Consider the following 21,240-nt stretch of genomic DNA (forward strand, 5'->3'; position numbering starts at 1 on the left):
TCTTAGAAATGTGAGTAGATTATAGGGTCATTACTGGGAGCTCCAAGCTGATATGTGTACAATCCCAAATATAGGATATAAATACCATAATATCAAATACAGCATCCATCTCCCTATGATTAGAAATCATTGTGCTTTTGGCTTTAAAAACCATTGGTAATAACAGTCCATGATTGCAGCCAGTCATGCATTTTTACTGTTGCCCACACTGTAGGAGAGATGTAGTACTGCATGCCAGCCATTCTCGGTAGTTGTCTTTTGCCTTATAGTCAGTGTTATTCTAGTGAGATAATCCCTTTCATACTGCATTTACTTGTGATTTACACGATTTTCTTCTTCAAAACAGGCAGAAGGAATCTTTTCCTGTATGCAATAGAGACAATGCTATTTTCAGCTTGCCATTCTCGTTCCTATTGTCAGGTATGTATATGTATTGAGCACAAAAAATGAGAATGTTGACTTCAAAGCTCAAATGTTTCTGTAGCACCCTGAGGACTCGGCTGCTACAGGGGTATTACACCTCAAGCCAGAGGTGTGGTATTCCACTCCCGGGTAAGGATGGAGTGTGGAACTGAGCTCAGAAGGCTGCATGCACTACATACATCCCATTTCCGGGGGACAGAACTACGGTACTCCCACCAGTATATGTGCAGGTACGACAGCGTCTGTCCCTGGCTGGAGTTGGAGGGGGGTGGAACATCCCAGTAGTGTAGGGGCAGATAGGGGGAGTAGTCTGGGTAAATGTAGGAGCTCATTGGGTGCTGGTCACCTGAGCTCACACATAGAGGGAGTATATAAGGTGGGCACCATCTTAGGACAGAGTCAGTCAGTCAGTCAGTCAGTGAGTCAGCAGTAACTCCAGGAGAGGAGAAGGAAGAGGGACCCAGAGGCGCAGGACGAGAGGGGACCCCAAGATCCCAGAATAAGGACAAAAGGGTGAAGGGTCGGCAAAAGGGTACCGGATCCCAAGCTGGCGGAGGCCAAAGCAAACCTTAGCCAGGAACCGGAGGTTGTGGGCAGGATCTGCCACGACCCTCACCAAATCCACTAGAAAGGCACACCGAGCATAGGGTCAGGGAGCCCAGAGGAGGCTTGACCACCAAGAGACCCGAGGGAGCCGGACATAGGTGGATCCCTGGTGAGAACGGCCAGAGAGAGAGAGAGAAGAAGGGAGCTCAGGACCATACTCAGGAATTGCCCGGGAGTTGACCGAGTCCCGCACCTGGTGGACGCAGCACGGCTTGGGTGGTCACTGCTGTACAGAGTGACCCGAGCAACACCAGTGAGTAAAAACCCTGAAACTGCATTTCATGCCTCTGAGTCTCCTTGCGGCACCGTCACAACCACCATCCTCCACGTCTGACCCCCTGAGGCTATACCCCTCCCGTTGGGGGTTATACTACCACAGCTGCACACACACCACCAGCCTCAGCGGACCATCCTGCAGCGGCGGCCTTTTGACCGCAAATCAACGGGTGGCGTAGTCGACACTAAGAACATCTGCAAGGACTGCCGCACACTGAGTTTGACACCCTGGGCACGGACCGGGTCACAGCCACTCGGAGACTACAACCCCCATCTGATCCGGCTCCGGGTATCCCTAACAACATGGCCCAGGGGGCGCGTCAACTTTGGCGTAGTCGGCAGGATAACGTGCCCGCAACCACCGGGTACTGCGTGCCTGAAGAAAAGTTTATCTGTACCGTAAAAAGAAGTCTCCCGCCAATTCCAGAGGGTCCCCGCCATCGGACGCCATCTCGGATCAGTTCCCGCCATTTGCCCGTCATCTGCAGTCTTTTCCCGCCATCTGCAGTGTTTCCCGCCACTGGGAAGCGGTTCCCGCCATCTGAGAAGATTTCCCGCCTTGGCAGAGCGGACGCCATTATGGGCGTGCCAGAGGATGGCAAGAGGCCACCTCCCATCGTGGGCCAGGATCGGAAATGGCGCCAAAAGTGGAAACCGCCCCCACCAGCAGAGACTGTGATGATTGATATGTCCATCAGCGTGAGGGAACTGCCCCTGGAACTGACAATCACAAAGTTGCCCCAGGACGACCCCCAATGTGGGCGGGTACAGAACAAAAGGAAGAAGATGGGAGCAGCTTGGAGAAGTCTGGAGAGGAGTCCAGAGAGAACACACCCGGAGATGGAGGGAGAGTCAGGCAGCACCGACCCTGTGGTCAGGAGCCTGTTGCAGGCCGCCACTCCAGCAGGCCTGCTGGAGATCCTGGCGCAGCTCCCCGGAGATCGGGAGCGTGCACAGACCGCGCTGGAGGGCCTCGCACGAAGGATGGCCCGGGTGCAGCGAGAAACACTGGCGGAGTGGACCCGAGAGATGGCCCTGCAAGCTGGAGCCTGCCAGCGAAGCATGCCACCCGCAGCGAGGAGCAAGTCCACCTCTGAGGACGGCGAAGGAGGGACGACGGCCGGAGACGACGCCGCGGAGGGAGCCGAAGAGATGAAGGCAGGTAATGGGGACGACAATATCCCGTGCCCAGAAGCCGTAAACCTGCCCCAGCTCCCCGTCGCAGAGCCCGAAGCCCCACTCACCGTTCCCATAGCCGCTGCGTCATCGCTCCAAGCTAGGCCTCAAGCGGCCGGAGCCGCGGCCACGCCCCCTGTGATGTCACGCGCCTCGATCCAGAGCACGGCCAAGCAGGAGACGCCACCGGCCTGGTCGCAAGGCCGAGTGCCCCCGGGCGCCGCAGTGCCAACAGCGCCCTCTGCCTCCACTGAGCCACCGACCTGGTCACTGGGCCAAGTAACCCCGGGCGCCGCCGTCTTCACGGTGCCCTTTACATTCAGGGTGCCCCAAGCCTGGTCGCAAGGCCTGGTGAACCCGGGCGCCGCCACCAAAACAGCGCCCTCAACGTCCACAGCGCCACACCTGGGTGAAGACCTATTTGCCCAGCACACATGCCCGGATGGGCAGCCCTTTGTGTGGCCACCGGAGTTCCACCATCCCCGACTCCGGAAGGAAAGACCCCTGGATGAGCCCCTGATCCCGGCTCCGGCGCCCGCCAAGACCACCCCACTCTCGTTGGAGGAAGCACAGTTTGCGTGGGACCCCACCGGAGAAGACCTCATCGGGTTCACCGAGGAGACCCGGGCAGCCGCAGCCCAGCGTGCGGAGTGCTGCCAGCAACAATTGGAGGTTTTTGCTAGAGAGCGACGAGAGAGGCGGGTCCGCGAGGAGCGGCTCCAAGTGAAGAGCGCCGAGCAGAAGAGCCGAGCCCGCAGAAACCCCCGTGCTGCCCACGGTCCTCGTGCCAGCGGGACTGTAATAAAATTCCAGTTGGAGCACGGGTGGGGTTTCATCCGGGACCACAAGACCCCCGGCGACGTCTTTGTCACCCGCAGAGACGTTGAAAGTCATCTGCCGGAGGGACACAGAGGTCGTGACCTATACCTGGGTGATGAGGTCACCTTCACCCGGCATCAGTGCGCCAAGGGCCCTTATGCCCTGCACGTGCATAGACTTACTGAGAAGGAGCTACGGGGTGAGGAGGATCAAGAGGACCCAGACGGGTCTAAAGATTACCCTCAGCCAAGAGCACACCGCCACTGATGAACTGTAAATAGAATATGTAAATAGTTACCCGTGTGGGTACAAAAACTGTTGCTACCAAAGTGTAGTCCCCGTCGGGACCAGCAAGTGAATACCCGTGTGTCCCTATCCCTTAACAGGCTGAGGACTGTGAACAGCCATTCCTTTTCCCCACTGGCCGAGGACTGAGAGCGGCCATATTCCCCTTGTATATAGTTGCGCTTTCTAAGGCGCCCCCTACCGGTTTTATAGGAAACTGTTGTTTTTACTACAAGAGACTGTTGCACTTTACCCGGTCACAAGTTGCACCGTGGCCGGAGGAACAAGAATGTTTAATATGAAAAGTTTTATATAAAGAGTATTATGCTGCTGATATATATATAGTGTTTTATATGTTTATGATGTTTTGAAAAAAAATTGTATGTTTTATGTTTTTGCTCTTTTACAGCCCGAGGACGTGCTGTGATTTACCAGGGGGGAATGTAGCACCCTGAGGACTCGGCTGCTACAGGGGTATTACACCTCAAGCCAGAGGTGTGGTATTCCACTCCCGGGTAAGGATGGAGTGTGGAACTGAGCTCAGAAGGCTGCATGCACTACATACATCCCATTTCCGGGGGACAGAACTACGGTACTCCCACCAGTATATGTGCAGGTACGACAGCGTCTGTCCCTGGCTGGAATGGGAGGGGGGTGGAACATCCCAGTAGTGTAGGGGCAGATAGGGGGAGTAGTCTGGGTAAATGTAGGAGCTCATTGGGTGCTGGTCACCTGAGCTCACACATAGAGGGAGTATATAAGGTGGGCACCATCTTAGGACAGAGTCAGTCAGTCAGTCAGTCAGTGAGTCAGCAGTAACTCCAGGAGAGGAGAAGGAAGAGGGACCCAGAGGCGCAGGACGAGAGGGGACCCCAAGATCCCAGAATAAGGACAAAAGGGTGAAGGGTCGGCAAAAGGGTACCGGATCCCAAGCTGGCGGAGGCCAAAGCAAACCTTAGCCAGGAACCGGAGGTTGTGGGCAGGATCTGCCACGACCCTCACCAAATCCACTAGAAAGGCACACCGAGCATAGGGTCAGGGAGCCCAGAGGAGGCTTGACCACCAAGAGACCCGAGGGAGCCGGACATAGGTGGATCCCTGGTGAGAACGGCCAGAGAGAGAGAGAGAAGAAGGGAGCTCAGGACCATACTCAGGAATTGCCCGGGAGTTGACCGAGTCCCGCACCTGGTGGACGCAGCACGGCTTGGGTGGTCACTGCTGTACAGAGTGACCCGAGCAACACCAGTGAGTAAAAACCCTGAAACTGCATTTCATGCCTCTGAGTCTCCTTGCTGCACCGTCACAACCACCATCCTCCACGTCTGACCCCCTGAGGCTATACCCCTCCCGTTGGGGGTTATACTACCACAGCTGCACACACACCACCAGCCTCAGCGGACCATCCTGCAGCGGCGGCCTTTTGACCGCAAATCAACGGGTGGCGTAGTCGACACTAAGAACATCTGCAAGGACTGCCGCACACTGAGTTTGACACCCTGGGCACGGACCGGGTCACAGCCACTCGGAGACTACAACCCCCATCTGATCCGGCTCCGGGTATCCCTAACAACATGGCCCAGGGGGCGCGTCATTTCCATATGGTTTTTCTGTTATTGGTCTCCTATGTTATCCATGTTCCATGGATCCCAATTATCCACAGGCCCATACTGTATCATAATTTCCCTAATTTTGTACAGTTTTCCAGATTACCAGATCTGGAGGAGACAGGACTAGAACAATTTTACTATATACAGGAAAGATACAAAGCAGTTCCTATAGGAATATATCATTATTTAGGTTTTTTTTTTATTTTCTGATTAGAATTTCCAGCTCAGGAGGAAAAATGCTTTTCAATAAATCTAAGTATAGAGCAACAAACCTCGGAAAATGAAGAAGAGGGGAAAAAGAGACAAGGTAAGTGTGAGAATCAGCTCCATGTTGTATGATGTAAGTCAGTGAGAATAATTCATGTGGAGCATATGATATGCCAGTGATGGGATTGTCATTAGGGATGAGCGAACCCTAACGATAAAGTTCAGGGTTCATACTGGACACCTACTGTCCGGTGCAGAACCCCGAACACAGACTTCTCCAAGAAGTCCGTGTTACTTTTCGTCTTCAACAGCCAAATAAATCTTGTTGATAGGCTGCAGCACAGCCAATTAACAAGCTTCCAGGCTGTGGGCACTTCTGGCCCCATCACAGCCATGCCAATTATAGACATGGCTATAATTGGCCAGCTCCACCTGTGACCCGGCCTGTATGAATGCTGGATCATAAGTAGCGTGAGGGACAGTGTAAAAATAAATTACTTAATAAAAAAAAGATGTGGTTTTCCCCTATTTTTAATAACTAGCCAAGGGAAAGCAGACAGCTGGGGGCTGATATAAATAGGCTGGGCAGGTCCATGCATATTGGACCCTCCCAACCTAATAGGACCAGCTCTCAGCCTCCCCAGAAATGGCGCATCCATTAGATGCGCCAATTGTGGCGCTTAGCCTCAACTCTTCCCAATTGCCCTGGTGCATTTGCAATCAGGGTAATGGGATTTTAGGGTTGATGTCAGCAGCTTGCGCTGATATCAAGCCCATGGGTTATTAATAGAAAGCCATCTATCAGACACCACCATTACTAACTCAGTAAGTAAAAAGAGAAAAAAACAGACACAAGAAAAATCTTTATTTAAAAAAAAAACTACTGAACAATTTCCCTCTTTCACTCATCTATTAAAAAAAAAAAAAAACATTTCGCTGTAGTCCACATGGAGGTCCCACGCTGGTCCGGAATAGTCCACCTGGAGGTACCACGATGATCCCCCATCTCCGTCTTCGCTCTATTAACTGGAGCAGCAGCCACTGCCGGGTCTCGCGCTGCACTTCGCCGGGTCTCGTGGAGTAGAGTGTGAGAGCCGGAATGATGAGTGGTGACATGACCGCCAGTGACCTATGGAGCCTCGTTCCGCACAGTAGTGTCATGTAATATGGAGTCCCATTACTTACATTCTAGATACAAAGCAGATCCTATAAGAATGTATCGTTACTGAGGGGTTTTTTTACTTTCTGATCAGAACTTCTGGCTCCTGAGGAAAGGAAAGCTTCAATAAATCTGACTATAGAGGAACAAACCTCAGAAAATGAAGAAAAGGGAGAAAAGAAACAAGGTATGATAGAGAATCAGTTCTATGTTGTGTGATGTCAGTCAGTGAAAATAATTCATGTGGAGCAGATGTTATCTGTCAGTGATGGGATTGTTACATGTATGATGGCTGACAATGATCCCTGATCTCTGTATGATAAGATTCCTCTGCCGTTCAGCCACAGTGACCGCACAGTAGTATCATGTAATATAGACGTTTGTCAAAAAATCAGGAACAGATAGTACTCCCCCCACAGGCCATTGGTCTAAAGTCCTTTCTTCCAGGTCATGTGTACATGTGAGTGGTGGGCACGGGGGATGCAATTGTCCTCGTTCACTCCCGCATCCCCGGTGCCCACCGCTCACATGTACGCATGACCTGGAATAAAGGACTTTAGACCGATGTCAAGTGGTGGGTGCTATCTTTTCCTGATTTTTTGACAAACGTCTATATTACTGCTACTGTGGAAGCACCACCAAATACAGGTGCAGCATGGCTATTACTCTGTAAGGGACTCAGGGTGGTAGTTGTGGTGAGAGGCTGACGTGTTCCCACTCCCTGGCCCCCTAACAAAGAAAAATGGCCCAATTCTCCTGTGTGGTGCGTGTGGTGCAGAACATTCACGTTTTGATTGCAGATCTCTGCTGTCTTCGGTTCTTTCACCTCAGGAACCGCCGCACACACATTTAGGGACTTCCACTCCATTTTATAAAAAACTTTACTGGAACACTTGAAATCAACTTCATACAGCATGCATCATGGATCACATGCTTTTCCAGGGTTACCGTCCGATGCACAGCACGTATTTGTAATGCACACGCCCGGGCTGAGTGGCATGTGCGTGTGATTCCACTGGACCATGCCGGAGAGTGAATGCCTGGAGGGGCGTAACTAGGTGTTCACCCGATCCGACCAGGGTCGCACGACGGCATACGACGCCAGTGCACCAAGGAGGAACCGAGCAGAGGGACCAGGTGCTACTCCAGGACAGACCCCGGACACGGCTGTTGACCCACACAGGGGAATACAGGAACAGACTGGTTAGGCTGGCACACAGACTGGTGGGTATAGGCAGGCACGACTGGTATGCAGGCAGGCGGGTATGCAGGCAGGGGGGTACAGGCAAGCACGGCTAGAGTGCAGACAGGGAGGCACTAGCAGGTAGGAACACAGGCAGGATAGGACCCAGTACACACTGGGACTCAGGAACAGAACCACAGATGTGGCGGACAAACACAGCAGAGTGAGGCCGCCCAGAGAGGTGAGCGAGAGCAGGGCAGGACGAGACCGCCTGGAGCGGTGAGCAAGAGTAGAGCAGGACGAGGCCGCCTGGAGCAGTGAGCAAGAGTAGAGCAGGACAATGCCGCCTGGAGCGGTGAGCAAGAGTAGAGCAGGACAAGGCCGCCTGGAGCGGTGAGCAAGAGTAGTGCAGGACAAGGCCGCCTGGAGAGGTGAGCAAAGGGTCAGAGCTGAGCGAGACTGCCGGAGCAGTGAGCAAGGAGTCAGAGCAGAGCGAGACTGCCGGAGCAGTGAGCAAAGGCAGAGCAGGCTAGAACCGCCGGAGCAGTGAGCAAAGGCAGAGCAGGCTAGAACCGCCGGAGCGGTGAGCAAAGGCAGAGCAGGCTAGAACCGCCGGAGCGGTGAGCAAAGGCAGAGCAGGCTAGAACCGCCGGAGCGGTGAGCAAAGGCAGAGCAGGCTAGAACCGCCGGAGCGGTGAGCAAAGGCAGAGCAGGCTAGAACCGCCGGAGCGGTGAGCAAAGGCAGAGCAGGCTAGAACCGCCGGAGCGGTGAGCAAAGGCAGAGCAGGCTAGAACCGCCGGAGCGGTGAGCAAAGGCAGAGCAGGCTAGAACCGCCGGAGCGGTGAGCAGAGGCAGAGCAGGCTAGAACCGCCGGAGCGGTGAGCAAAGGCAGAGCAGGCTAGGAGCGTGTTCAGACAGGACAGACTAGATACAGGAGCGGATCTAGGAATGCAGCCCCTAGAGGGCGAGAGGAACAGGCTAGGAGTGTGTTCAGACAGGCCTGGAAATACAGCCTCCAGGATAGGCAGACAAGAGAACACAGAAGGGACCTGGCACATTCAGAGTGCATGAGCACACTAAATGAAACACAATGCAGGGATTGATTGGAGCAGCTGGGTTAAATACCAGGTGACAGACAGCAATAGGCTGAGGACGCACAAGGGGTGTGCCTGCAGCAGGTACAAAAAGCAGGAAGTGATCGGGCGCCGCCCTTAAGCAGCAGAAACAGACACAAACAGACAGCATGGAGGGAAGCCAGAGAGACATTCTGGACTGGAGATCAAGTGCGCGCTCTTGCACAGCGGGAGATGGACCACTATGCAAGGACGCCGCCAGGTATGTTACAGTATTGATGTTCACTGTCCGTTTGTCCTGAGCTGTCCCTTCCATAGCGGACCCTCTTGGCCTATAAGACCCTCACAGCTTTAAGAATCCCGTACTGTTTATTTCCCATTAGACTTCCCCTTCAGTGAAGGCTTTTGGACACACACTTCTCTGTGGGCCGTAGGTCCCGAACGTTTAGGAAATATCTGATTCAGAGTATCTGAATAGGGGTTCTTTGCTGCTGGACAGACCGTGTCACTGGTGCCCCCTGGACCACCAACTCCTCTCTTATCCCATCTCTCTCACTTCCTCTCTAGAACTCTCTGCAATCAGGAAGTGTCTCAGTTCTTCACTGAACCTGCTCCTCCCACACTGGGCAGCTATAAACCTCTTTAACTCTTCCTTAACTGACACATCAGACAGTTGGTCATAACACATTTAAAACAGAATATAACATTATGTGCACACACAAAGAAAAGGTGCATGACCAGGTCCTGGTCACCCTCTTACAACTCTGTGAAAGGACCACAAGTATCACTTGGGGAATATTTGGACTGGTGCCACAGTAGATTCATCTATATATATTTTAGTATCATGTAATAAGTCGCCCCATTACTTACATTATAGATACAAAGCAGATCCTATAAGTATGTGTCATTACTGAGGGTTTTTTTACTTTCTGATCAGAATTTCCAGCTCCCGAGGAAAGAAAATCTTCTATAAATCTGAGAATAGAGAAACAAACCTCAGATAATGGAGAAAAGAGGGGAAGGAGACGAGGTAAGTGTGAGAATCAGCTCCATGATGTGTGATGTCAGTCAGTGAGAATAATTCATGTGGAGCAAATGTTATCTGTCAGTGATGGGATTGTCACATGTATGATGGCTGACAATGATCCCTGATCTCTTTATGAATAAGACTACTCTACCAGACAGTAATATCATGTAATATGGAGTCCCATTACTTACATTATATTTACTTTTCTTCTCATAGGTTCCCTCCTCCGCCGGATCTTATCATCCTGCCGGCGTGGATTATCTAGAGCTGCTCGCGTATTTGCGTGTTGTCACAGTTCCCCCAGAACCATCTAAAAGACGGGAAACCTCAACATCTAGCGCCCTGAAGTACAGCAGATCCACCATCACTGCTGTACCTATATAGAAGGACCTTCATCATCCACCTGTGGCCTTCTGACTGTGACATCTCTACCAGGACATGTTCCGGTAACGCCTCTGTCACCAGGCTCCGCCGGCTTTTACTGATCACTCGGTATCTGACCCGGCTAGCTTCCTTACTATGATTTCGTGTATTGATAATATTCTTGGTTTTGTTCAACCATTAACCATTTATCCTATTCTTCATTAATAAAAACAACTAAAATCTGTTACTGTTGCTCTGATCCCTTTTCAATTTGAACTCACAGCTAATTGTAACTTACTAATTGTTCTTCTTATCACTAAATGCATTTGTCATTATCCTGAATGCAGCAGCCAGGCTCATATTTCTGTCCAGCAGCTACACCGACGCCTCCACTCAGTACCAGACATTGCACTCTCCCACAAAGCTCTCCACAGTGCTGCACTGTCCTACAACTCCTCCCATATGTCAGTCTACTGCCATATACACACACCAAAGAGTTAAGACTAACATCCTCCATATTCTCTCATCTCCACATCCATGACTTTCTGTGCTGCACCAGCTCTCAGGAGTGCACTACTCCAGACAATCAGGTTCATTCCCTTTGTCTATGGATTTAAGTGTGCACTAAAAACAGATCATTGTTGGCATGATTATCACGTCACCTCACTAATCTAAGTTTTGCCCACAGCACTCAGTAGCACTTAATATCTGTACATATAGATATTGGCTGCTGATCGATTCATGCAGCCTTAACTCCTCAAATATATGAAAACAAAATCAACCTGTTTCATACAGCCAAACCATCCATAATTATGGCAGGACAACTTAATTTTAAGTTCCCACAATGAATATTTGGTGAGTTTTTGACACTGTGTATTTTCACTGAACAAAGAATACGTCTTACAGTTCCAGCAAATCATTGTGTGCTGACGCATAGTGTTGTAGCTTTGAATAACGCCGTTTATTTTATCATATAATATATTAAAAAAAGGGTAGAGGGGTAAAATGCCATGTTTGCATTTCTTCATTTTACAATGTTCATTGTGTTGAAAAAAAAAGTTGTCAAAATGAATCTTAGAGTCATTAGTACAATTACTGTGATACCAAACTTATAAGGTTTATATACATATGTATAGACTACATATAAAATGCATAGTAAGAAAAATCCACAATAGGGTAAATTAAAGTAATTGTATTAAGTTTCCAAAAAAAAGACTATACAAAAATATTAAATTCAACAGCCAAGAGTGAAGACTCAGGCATGAAAAATGGTACACATTATATGTCTAATGTATAGAGGGGCAGTGTGAAAGAGATCGGCATAAAACCTACAGCATCAAAAAGTTAAAACATATACACAGTATAGCATGGCTAAAAATACATGAATATCAGTCTCAGTTAGATAGACCAAGTGTAATATAAATCCATGTGCCCAAACCATTGATAAGGGTAAGTCAGGTAACCAACAACAATGTGGATAGAGAACAAATAGCCGATCTAGAGAAAACACTGCTTACCTATTACTCATGATGTCCTAATATGCACCAGCAACTCCGACGCGCGTTTCACTTGGGCTTCCTTCTGGGAATGTGTCTTACTGTGTGATGGATGATATTAAATACTCTCCCCACAGGTGTAAAGAGATGGAGTCACATGTTCGCCGGTGCTAGCGTTATGCGCGCATTGCTTCCGGCCATCCAGGTGACATGGCAAGTAGAGGAAATTCCCATGACGTCATTATTCCGCCTCCATCACCCTCAGATGCGATCTGCAATACACTAGAACAATATCAGACATGCGCAGAGCGATCTCCATCTTGATAAGCAGGGGAAGAAAGGATATGATCCAGCTCCTAGTTCATATTTCCACAATGTGTAAAAACCAAAAGTCCTTTATTATAAACATTTTAAAAATTAAGGGGAAATATGACAAAATCAATAACAGGCAGTGAAATCTCTGACAAGAGGTGGAAAGGGGATGGAGGCAGAAAAAAAATTTACGCTACCAGACGCATTTTGAACACCAAGCGTTCTTGGGCTTTGGTATCAGATTAACCCCTTTAAAGCCCATGACGTACTATTCCGCACCTGCGCCCTGGACTTTAAGAGCCTGGTACGGAATAGTACGTCATGGTGATCGCGCCCGCACACAGGCTGATAGTCACAGCTGACACCCGGTACTATGTGCAGGGAGCGGTCCTGCACCGCTCCCGGCACATTAACCCCCGCAATGCTGCGATCGAAGTCGATCGCAGCATTGCAGTGGCAAGGGGAGGTGATCGGGATACTCACCTCCTCTTCCGGCCTCCAGCGCTGTCTGCCGCGGCTTCCTGGATGTTGGCATGATGACCCGATGTAGTCATGACAACATCCGGGTCACCATAGAGCAGTAAGATAGTTTGGTCATGTGCAGTGCATGACCAAACGATCTTCTCCCTGTGCAGCGCTGACAGCCTGCATAGCACAAGTATGGTGCTCCATTACTGTGCTATGCAGGCGATCAGAATAAAAAAAGTGAAAGTCCCATAGTGGGACAAAGTATAAAAGTAAAAAAGTATTGGAAAGTGAAAAAAAAAATAAAAAAAAAATTGTAAAAATATAAAAAAAATAATAATAATAATTCATCAAAAATAAAAATATAATGTACCCATCAATAAATATTATTATGAAAAAAACAAAACAATAAAAGTACACATATTTGGTATCGCCGCATCAGGAACGACCTGACCTATAAAATTGTCCCACTAGTTAGCCCCTTTAGTGACCACGGTAAAAAATAAAAATAAAAAACGAAGCAAAAAGCAATGCTTTATCACCATACCGCCAAACAAAAAATGGAATAACACGCGATCAAAAAGACAAATATAAATAAAAATGGTACCGCTGAAAATTTCATGTTGTCCCGCAAAAAACAAGCTGCCATACAGATCCATCTGCCAAAAAATAAAAAGTTCCATCTCTCAGAATAAAGTGATGCAAAAAAATATTTTTTTCTATAGAATAGCTTTTATTTATGTAAAAGCGCCAAAACATAGAAAAATGATATAAATGTGGTACCGCTGTAAACGTACTGACCCGAAGAATAAAGCTACCTTATCAATTTTACCACATGCGGAACAGCATAAAAAAAAAAAAAAAAAAAAAAAAAACAATTCCTGAATTGTTGGTTTTTGTTTATTCTGCCTCCCAAAAAATGGAATAGAAAGCAATCAAAAAATGTCACGTGCCCAAAATGACACCAATAAAAACGTCAACTCATCCCGCAAAAAACAATCCGTCACATGACTCTGTTGGCCAAAACTTGTAGCTCTCAAAATATGGCGATGCAAAAACTAGATTTTACAAAAATGCGTCTTTTAGTGTCTGACAGCTGTCAATCATAAAAACCCGATATGAATCTGGTATCGCTGTAATCGCACCAACCCGAAGAATAAAGTCGTCTAATCACTTATACCGCACGAGGAACGGCGTAAAAAATAAACTCTCGGGTTAGGGTTGTGCTAGGGCTAGGGTTAGGGTTGGGGTTAAGATTGTGATTTTTTTCAAAAGTTAAAAAAAAAAGATGACGATATGGCGACTAGTGTTGTGCGCAAGTGCTCGCTACTTGAGTTTGCATCGGGTGCTCGGGTATGCACTGAGTATCGAGGGGGCTCGAGTGACATGCTCGAGTCTCCACCCCATATGCTTCGGGGCCAAAAATTTCTCGCGGGGATTGCCTGCCATGCACGAGCGATCCCCGTGTGGTGCCCCTGAGGGTCCAGTCGCCACAGAGGTACTGCACCTCACCCAGAGGTGTGGTGCCTCCTTCTCTCAGGTAAGGAAGGAGTGCTGCCCGGAACCCCAACACCTGCATCCAACACTACACTGCTCCAGGCCGGCTGGAAGGGCAACCTGCAATGTGTTTTCCTGCTGAGCCCTGTCCCTGGCTGGAGTGGGGGGGAACCCAGAGGTAGGGGGAACCAGTAGTGGGTGTGGATGGAGGAAGCAGTTTAGCGGAGCACTTTTTACAGTAGGTATAAATAGGGAAGCCATCTTAGGGTGGCAGGTCAGTCAGTGGGTGAAGTCTGACTGGGAGCAGAGTCTCCTTAGGAGCTCTGCTCCACAAGTACGGTCCAGTCATAGAGGCCCAGGAGGGGAGCAGAGAAGTAGGCTCCGATCTATTGAAGGGATCCCAGGGAGTACGGCGAGTGCGGGTCAGCACTCGTTCGCCCCGAATCTGTCAGAAGACAGAGGGATCGTAGGCCGCAAGAAGGGGACCGGCCCCTGGACCAGTCGTGTAACTCCAAGTGTCGGCTGGAAAAACCGGAGGCTTCTGGCTTTCATAGACCAGTTGCTGGAGCCCTAATCTAATCTCCGTGAGGGTCAAGCAGGTCTGGGAACTCCAGTAAGACAGGAGGGACCTCAGAGCACCCGAGCGGGATTGAGAGCGGGGAAGCGCAGGGCAGGAGGGAGAAAGGCAAGGCTTATAAGCCTCTTCATTGTGGCATGCCAGAGACAAGATGAGATCCATCTTTGATCCAGGTCAGAAGCCACTCACCTAACTAAATCAGATCTCATGCTTTGCACTGACAAGGGGCGACACCCCGAAACACTGTGTCTGCAAATTGAGATTCTGGCTTGGAATTTATCCTAAGTCACATGGCAAGGCTCGTTAATGAGTCAATATTGACTTTTAGTATTGCGATGATGATTATTAACTGCTAAAATATTTATAGCCAGAACTGTTTATTTCTTCCATAATAACTCTGCTTCTCATCACCTGTCTTACCTAATTTTTTTTTTTTGTGTGTGTCTTATTGTGTATAAATATGTGACTCTTCAGATTTTGTGTTATACTATGCCTGATGAAGAGACCTGAGTAGTCTCGAAAGCTTGCAATTTGTTACCATCTTTTCAGTTAGTCATTAAAAGGTATCAACCACTGAGGACTCTCAAATCTAAATATTTTTCTATCTACTGGCTAACATGGTATAAGAATATATATTTTCCCTATATGTGAATATATGCAACTTTAATGCCATATAGTGGTAAGTATGAGTAAAGCACTTTTTTGGGATGAGCTGTATTTGTCAGTATCATCAATTTTGAAGTTCTCCTTAACTTTTATTAAAGCATTATGGGGAGAAATAAAAAAAAGCATATCGAAATTCTGGCTAATGTTAATTTTCTTCTTTTCACCGTACTGCACAAATAAGGGACGTGGATTCAATTGAATAACTAAGCGCTGATGAGGTCCATTGGAGTTCTTCGTGATGCTTCTGAAGCTAGTAAATCGGTGAAACTTGATAGATCTGATGTCAGGAAACATCTAAGAGAAGCTCTGGGTAGAATGTTCCTCTGCAAAAAAACAATTTTGGTGGGCTACATTTCCTAAAAGGTGACAAGATATGGTTATCTACAAAAATAGATTAGTGTTAAAGTACCTTTGTCTAAATTGGGTCCTAAATTTATTTGTCCTTATGATATCATAGACGTTGTTAATCTTGTAGCTGTTCCTCTACAACTTTCAGAAACTTTTATATCCTATAAAAATATTTTTCATGAGTGTTCATTCAAGGTATATCGTTCACCTGTGCGCCCAGCCAGACTTCCCTCTTCTGGTCAGAGGCAACGTAAAATCTGAGGTTCAAAAGATCTTGACTCTAGATCTGTTAGAGATTCTATGTCATTAGTGACAGTATGGACCAGAAGAGAGGTTTTGGGCACCAGCTAATAAAATTAAGGCTGACAGTTTGATCACGCGTTGATTTCATCTTCTGTTTCCCAATATGCCTTTTTCTAATGGTCTAGAGGTCTATGATAAAACAGGGGGAACTGTTACATACTCACACTCATTTGTGTGCCATCTGCTTCTATTGTCAGGGACCAACATTCTGACCTGGTGAGATACGCTGTCTGAAGAGGGGTCTGTGGGAATGTCATGGCATTAGTAAATTGTGGAGATGGTGTATATACATTACATAGGAGACAGTGGGGCTGGAGCGTACATTACATAGGAGACAGTTGGGCTGGTGCATAAATTATATAGGCGATAGTGGGGCTGGAGCATACAGTAGTGTTCAAAATAATAGTAGTCCAATATGACTAACCAGATTAATCACTGTTTTGGTATAAATTATATTACCACATGTCAAACAATTTACCAGTTGGTACAGTAGATTCTAACAAAACCAACATACTCAGCATTCATGATCTGCATGTTTTGAGTCTGTGTATTTGAATAATTAATTGAAAGGGGGTGTTCAAAATAATAGCAGTGAGGAGTTCAATTAGTGAGGTCAATCATTCTGTGAAGAAACAGGTGTGAATCAGGTGGACCTTATTTAAGGGTGAAGCCAGCACATGTTGTACCTGCATTTGTCCTTGAAAACTTGAAATTATGAGTCGTTTGAAACATTGTTCAGAATAATAGCGTACTTTGATTAAAAATTTGATTGGACAGGGTGAAACTTATAAAGAAGTGCAGACAATTATAGGCTGTTTCGCTAAAATAATCTCCAATTCTTTAAAATGGAAAGCAAAACCAGAGAAACATGGAAGAAAACGCGAGACTACCATTCGAATAGATTGAAGAATAGCCAGAATGGCAAAGGCTCAGCCAATGATCAGCTCCAGGATGATCAAAGATAGTCTCAAGTCACCTGTAAGTACTGTGACAGTTAGAAGACGCCTGTGTGAAGCTAATCTCTCAGCAAGTCCCCGCAAAGTCCCTCTGTTAAAAAAAGACATGTACTGAAGAGGATACAATTTGCCAAAGAACACATCAACTGGCCTAAAGAGAAATGGAGAAATATTTTGTGGACTGATGAAAGTAAAATCGTTCTTTTTGGGTCCAAGGGTCGCAGAGAGCTCGTCAGACGACCCCCAAACTCTGCATTCAAGCCACAGTATACTTTGAAGACAGTGAAGCATGGTGGTGCAAGCATCATGATATGGGCAGGTTGCTCTTAATATGGTGCTGGACCTATTTACCATATACCAGGGATCAGGCATACCATCATGTATTAAAATACTTGAAGAGGTCATGCTGCCTTACGCTGAAGAGGAAGAGGATATGAAATGGGTGTTTCAACAAGACAATGACCCTAAAAACACCAGTAAATTAGCAAAATCTTGATTCCAGTCCAACAAAATTGAGGTTATGGAGTGGCCAGACCACCTTAATCCGATAGAACACTTGTGGGGTGACATCAAAAATGCTGTTATTGAGGCAAAGCCAACAAATGCCAAAAAATTGTGGGATGCAGTCAAAGCATCCTGGGCAGGAATAACAGCTGACAGGTGCCAGAAGTTGGTTGACTCTATGCAACATAGATGTGAAGCAGTTCTAAAAAAACTCTGGTTATACAACTAAATATTAGGTTAGTGATTCACAGAAATACTAAATCCTCAAAAAAAGAGAGCACATATTGTGAGTTTGTAAAGAAAAATGCAGACACTGCTAGTTTTTAGAACAGACCAATGTTCATTTTTTGTTATTTTCTGTAAAGTAGTTAAAATTATATACATTTCTCTTCATGTTTTGAATTAGAAAACAGTGTGCAATGTTACCAATGCATGGAAATAAAAACTAGAATAAATATTTTGTGCTTAACTCATGTTTTTGAACACACTGCTATTATTTTGAACACTACTGTACCATATACACACAATGGTGTTCTCAGTGGCGATTGGGTTCTTTTAAGTCCTCTGTCCTCATTCTGGGAAGGTCTAGTCTGCACTGTGCATGTCAGCCTTTTTAGTGTATGCACAATACAAACTGCAGGAAAATAAAAAATAAGTTAAGGACATTGTTTTTTTCTGCCAGGCACTATGGGTGGCCAAAAACACCACATGGTTTTTGCAAACTGTCCTTAAATTTATGGACGGTTGGCAACTCATTCAAGAAGTAATCCAACCAATACTCACATTCAAGGGTCATTATTAGTGTTGAGCGAGCATGCTCGACACTGCTCGAGCATCAAGGTACTCGGGATGTTCGGCGAGCACCGAGCATTTCCGGGTTACTCGGGCGGGAGCTCGGGTCTCTGCCCTGCATGTTTGGCGCTCTTTACAGAGCCAATGAACATGCAGGGATTGCCAGCCAGTCACTGTAATGCCGCAGCCATGTTGGTTGTGGGCATTACATTGATTGGCTGGCCGCACAGCGTCACCTCGAGTATTTAAAACCAGGCGCCGCCATCTTGGACACAGACGGCTGGCATCAGACAGTGTAGGGACAGCGCTGCTGATTTTGGGAGAGATATATACTGCAAAATAGTTAGTGTAGGGTCTGTAAAGGCTGCCAGATCAAACAAACTGTCCTTCTCAGGACTAATATCCATCCCAGATATCAGGCAGGCAGGCAGGCTGTATAGGAGACAAGTGGTTATATCAGCAAATGCTGCATTACAGTCCTGTGTGCTCCTGTTGCTGAAATTGCTGGACTTAGCTCCAGGTCTCGGGGACCAGGAAAAATCCTTTTTTTTTCATCTAAATCCTCTTTTTTTTTCCTCCTTCACACTGTACAAATACCCATCTAATTAACCTTTTGGTGTCCCCCCCCCCCCCAAAAAAAAAAGTGTGTCTCTGATTTTTCAGACACAAATATATCTGTTGAAAATAGTCTGGTGTAGGCCCGAGAAATAGAAGTGTGGTTTTGCAGTTCCACGGGGCAAATCTCTGTATTATCCTGCTTTTGGCATTTTTTGCCGTAAAGAAAAACAGTAGTGTCTCCTGATTGTTCAGACACAAATATATCTGTTGAAAATAGTCTGGTGTAGGCCCGAGAAATAGAAGTGTGCTTTTGCACTTCCACGGGGCAAATCTCTGTATTATCCTGCTTTTGGCATTTTTTGCCGTAAAGAAAAACTAATAGTGTCTCCCTGATTTTTCAGACACAAATATATCTGTTGAAAATAGTCTGGTGTAGGCCCGAGAAATAGAAGTGTGGTTTTGCAGTTCCATGGTTCAAACCTCGGTATTATCCTGCTTTTGGGCCATTTGTATCTAAAAAAAAACAGTTTGAGTGTGTCGCTCACTGTTCAGCCGCAAATATATATATATTTAAAAAAGTCTGGTATACACCAGTAAATTATAACTGTGGTTTTGCTGTTCCACGGTAAAAAATCTCTATTATCCTGCTTTTGGCATTTTTTGCCGTAAAAATAAAACTAATAGTGTCTCCCTGATTTTTCAGACACAAATATATCTGTTGAAAATAGTCTGGTGCAGGCCGAGAAATAGAAGTGTGGCTTTGCAGTACCACGGGTCAAATCTCTGTATTATCCTGCTTTTGGCATTTTTTGCCGTAAAGAAAAACTAATAGTGTCTCCCTGATTTTTCAGACACAAATATATCTGTTGAAAATAGTCTGGTGTAGGCCCGAGAAATAGAAGTGTGGTTTTTCAGTTCCACGGGTGAAATCTCTGTATTATCCTGCTTTTGGCATTTTTTGCCGTAAAAAAAAACAGTAGTGTCTCCTGATTGTTCAGACACAAATATATCTGCTGAAAATAGTCTGGTGTAGGCCCGAGAAATAGAAGTGTGCTTTTGCAGTTCCACAGGTCAAACCTCTGTATTATCCTGCTTTTGGCATTTTTTGCCGTAAAGAAAAACTAATAGTGTCTCCCTGATTTTTCAGACACAAATATATCTGTTGAAAATAGTCTGGTGTAGGCCCGAGAAATAGAAGTGTGATTTTGCAGTTGCACGGGTCAAATCTCTGTATTATCCTGCTTTTGGCATTTTTTGCCGTAAAGAAAAACAGTAGTGTCTCCTGATTGTTCAGACACAAATATATCTGTTGAAAATAGTCTGGTGTAAGCCCGAGAAAGAGAAGTGTGGTTTTGCAGTTCCACGGGTCAAATCTCTGTATTATCCTGCTTTTGGCATTTTTTGCCGTAAAGAAAAACTAATAGTGTCTCACTGATTTTTCAGACACAAATATATCTGTTGAAAATAGTCTGGTGTAGGCCCAAGAAATAGATGTGTGGTTTTGCAGTTCCACGGGTCAAATCTCTTTATTATCCTGCTTTTGGCATTTTTTGCCATAAAGAAAAACAGTAGTGTCTCCTGATTGTTCAGACACAAATATATCTGTTGAAAATAGTCTGGTGTAGGCCAGAGAAATAGAAGTGTGGTTTTGCAGTTCCACGGTTCAAACCTCTGTATTATCCACTTTAGGGCCATTTTTACCTAAAAAAAACTGTTTGAGTGTGTCGCTCACTGTTCAGCCGCAAATATATCTATTTAAAATTGTCTGGTATACCCTAGTAAACAATAACTGTGGTTTTGCCATTCCACGGTAAAAAATCTCTATTATTCAGCTTTTGGTATTTTTTCCGTAAAGAAAAACAGTAATAGTTTCTCCCTGATTGTTCAGATTGTTTAAAAGAGTCGGGTGTAGGCCAGAGAAATAGAACTGTGGTTTTCCTCTTCCACGGTTCTAATCTACTTTTTATTACCCTTTTTCCATTGATAGTTCGAGTGTAAGCTATTTTACTTCCTTTACAATGGGCAAGGCGTGTGGCAAGGGACGTGGAACTGGACGTTCTGCTGATAGTGTGTGCAGAGGACGGGGCCGTGGCCAAGGTGAAAATGTGCCACAACCAACAGCCACATCTTCTCGCTCCCACTTCTTGACCGAATTACTAGGGAAGCACAGAACAACACCAGTATTGCGAACTGATCAGTGTGAACAGGTTATTAATTGGATAGCAGATAATACTTCCAGTTACCTGGGCACCACCACTTCCGGTCTGTCTTCCACACGGTCAAATCTTAGTAGCCGTGAGTCTCGACCGCATACTCCTCCTCACCCTGATGCTTCTTCCTCCCACCATGCCGAGTGTCGTCAGACAGCAACTGATCCCACACTTGGACACTCTGAAGAGCTGTTCACTGCTCCACTTCCAGATTTGTGCCCCTCGCCTGCTCCGCTTGAAGTGGTGGAAGAGGAGATCCCATGTAGCAATGCCCAAATATTTGAACAGCCACGGCCACAGGAAGTCGACGCTGGCAATTTGTCACAAGAGGTGGATGATGATGAGACACAA

General features: G+C 46.6%; 1 long non-coding RNA gene across 1 annotated transcript; it reads left to right on the plus strand.

Moving 5' to 3' along the window:
* Positions 1 to 365: 365 nt before the first annotated feature.
* LOC141172327 (uncharacterized) lies at positions 366 to 10,449 on the plus strand. The gene is made up of 5 exons (XR_012252454.1): positions 366 to 420; positions 5,407 to 5,499; positions 6,653 to 6,745; positions 9,753 to 9,845; positions 10,059 to 10,449. It is a non-coding gene; the product is annotated as an uncharacterized lncRNA (long non-coding RNA).
* The last annotated feature ends 10,791 nt before the right edge of the window (positions 10,450 to 21,240 follow it).

Source organism: Phyllobates terribilis, unplaced genomic scaffold, assembly GCF_046119375.1.
Source record: "Phyllobates terribilis strain yellow unplaced genomic scaffold, ASM4611937v1 Scaffold_1__5_contigs__length_1240528914, whole genome shotgun sequence".
In the NCBI taxonomy this organism is placed as follows: Eukaryota; Metazoa; Chordata; class Amphibia; order Anura; family Dendrobatidae; genus Phyllobates; species Phyllobates terribilis.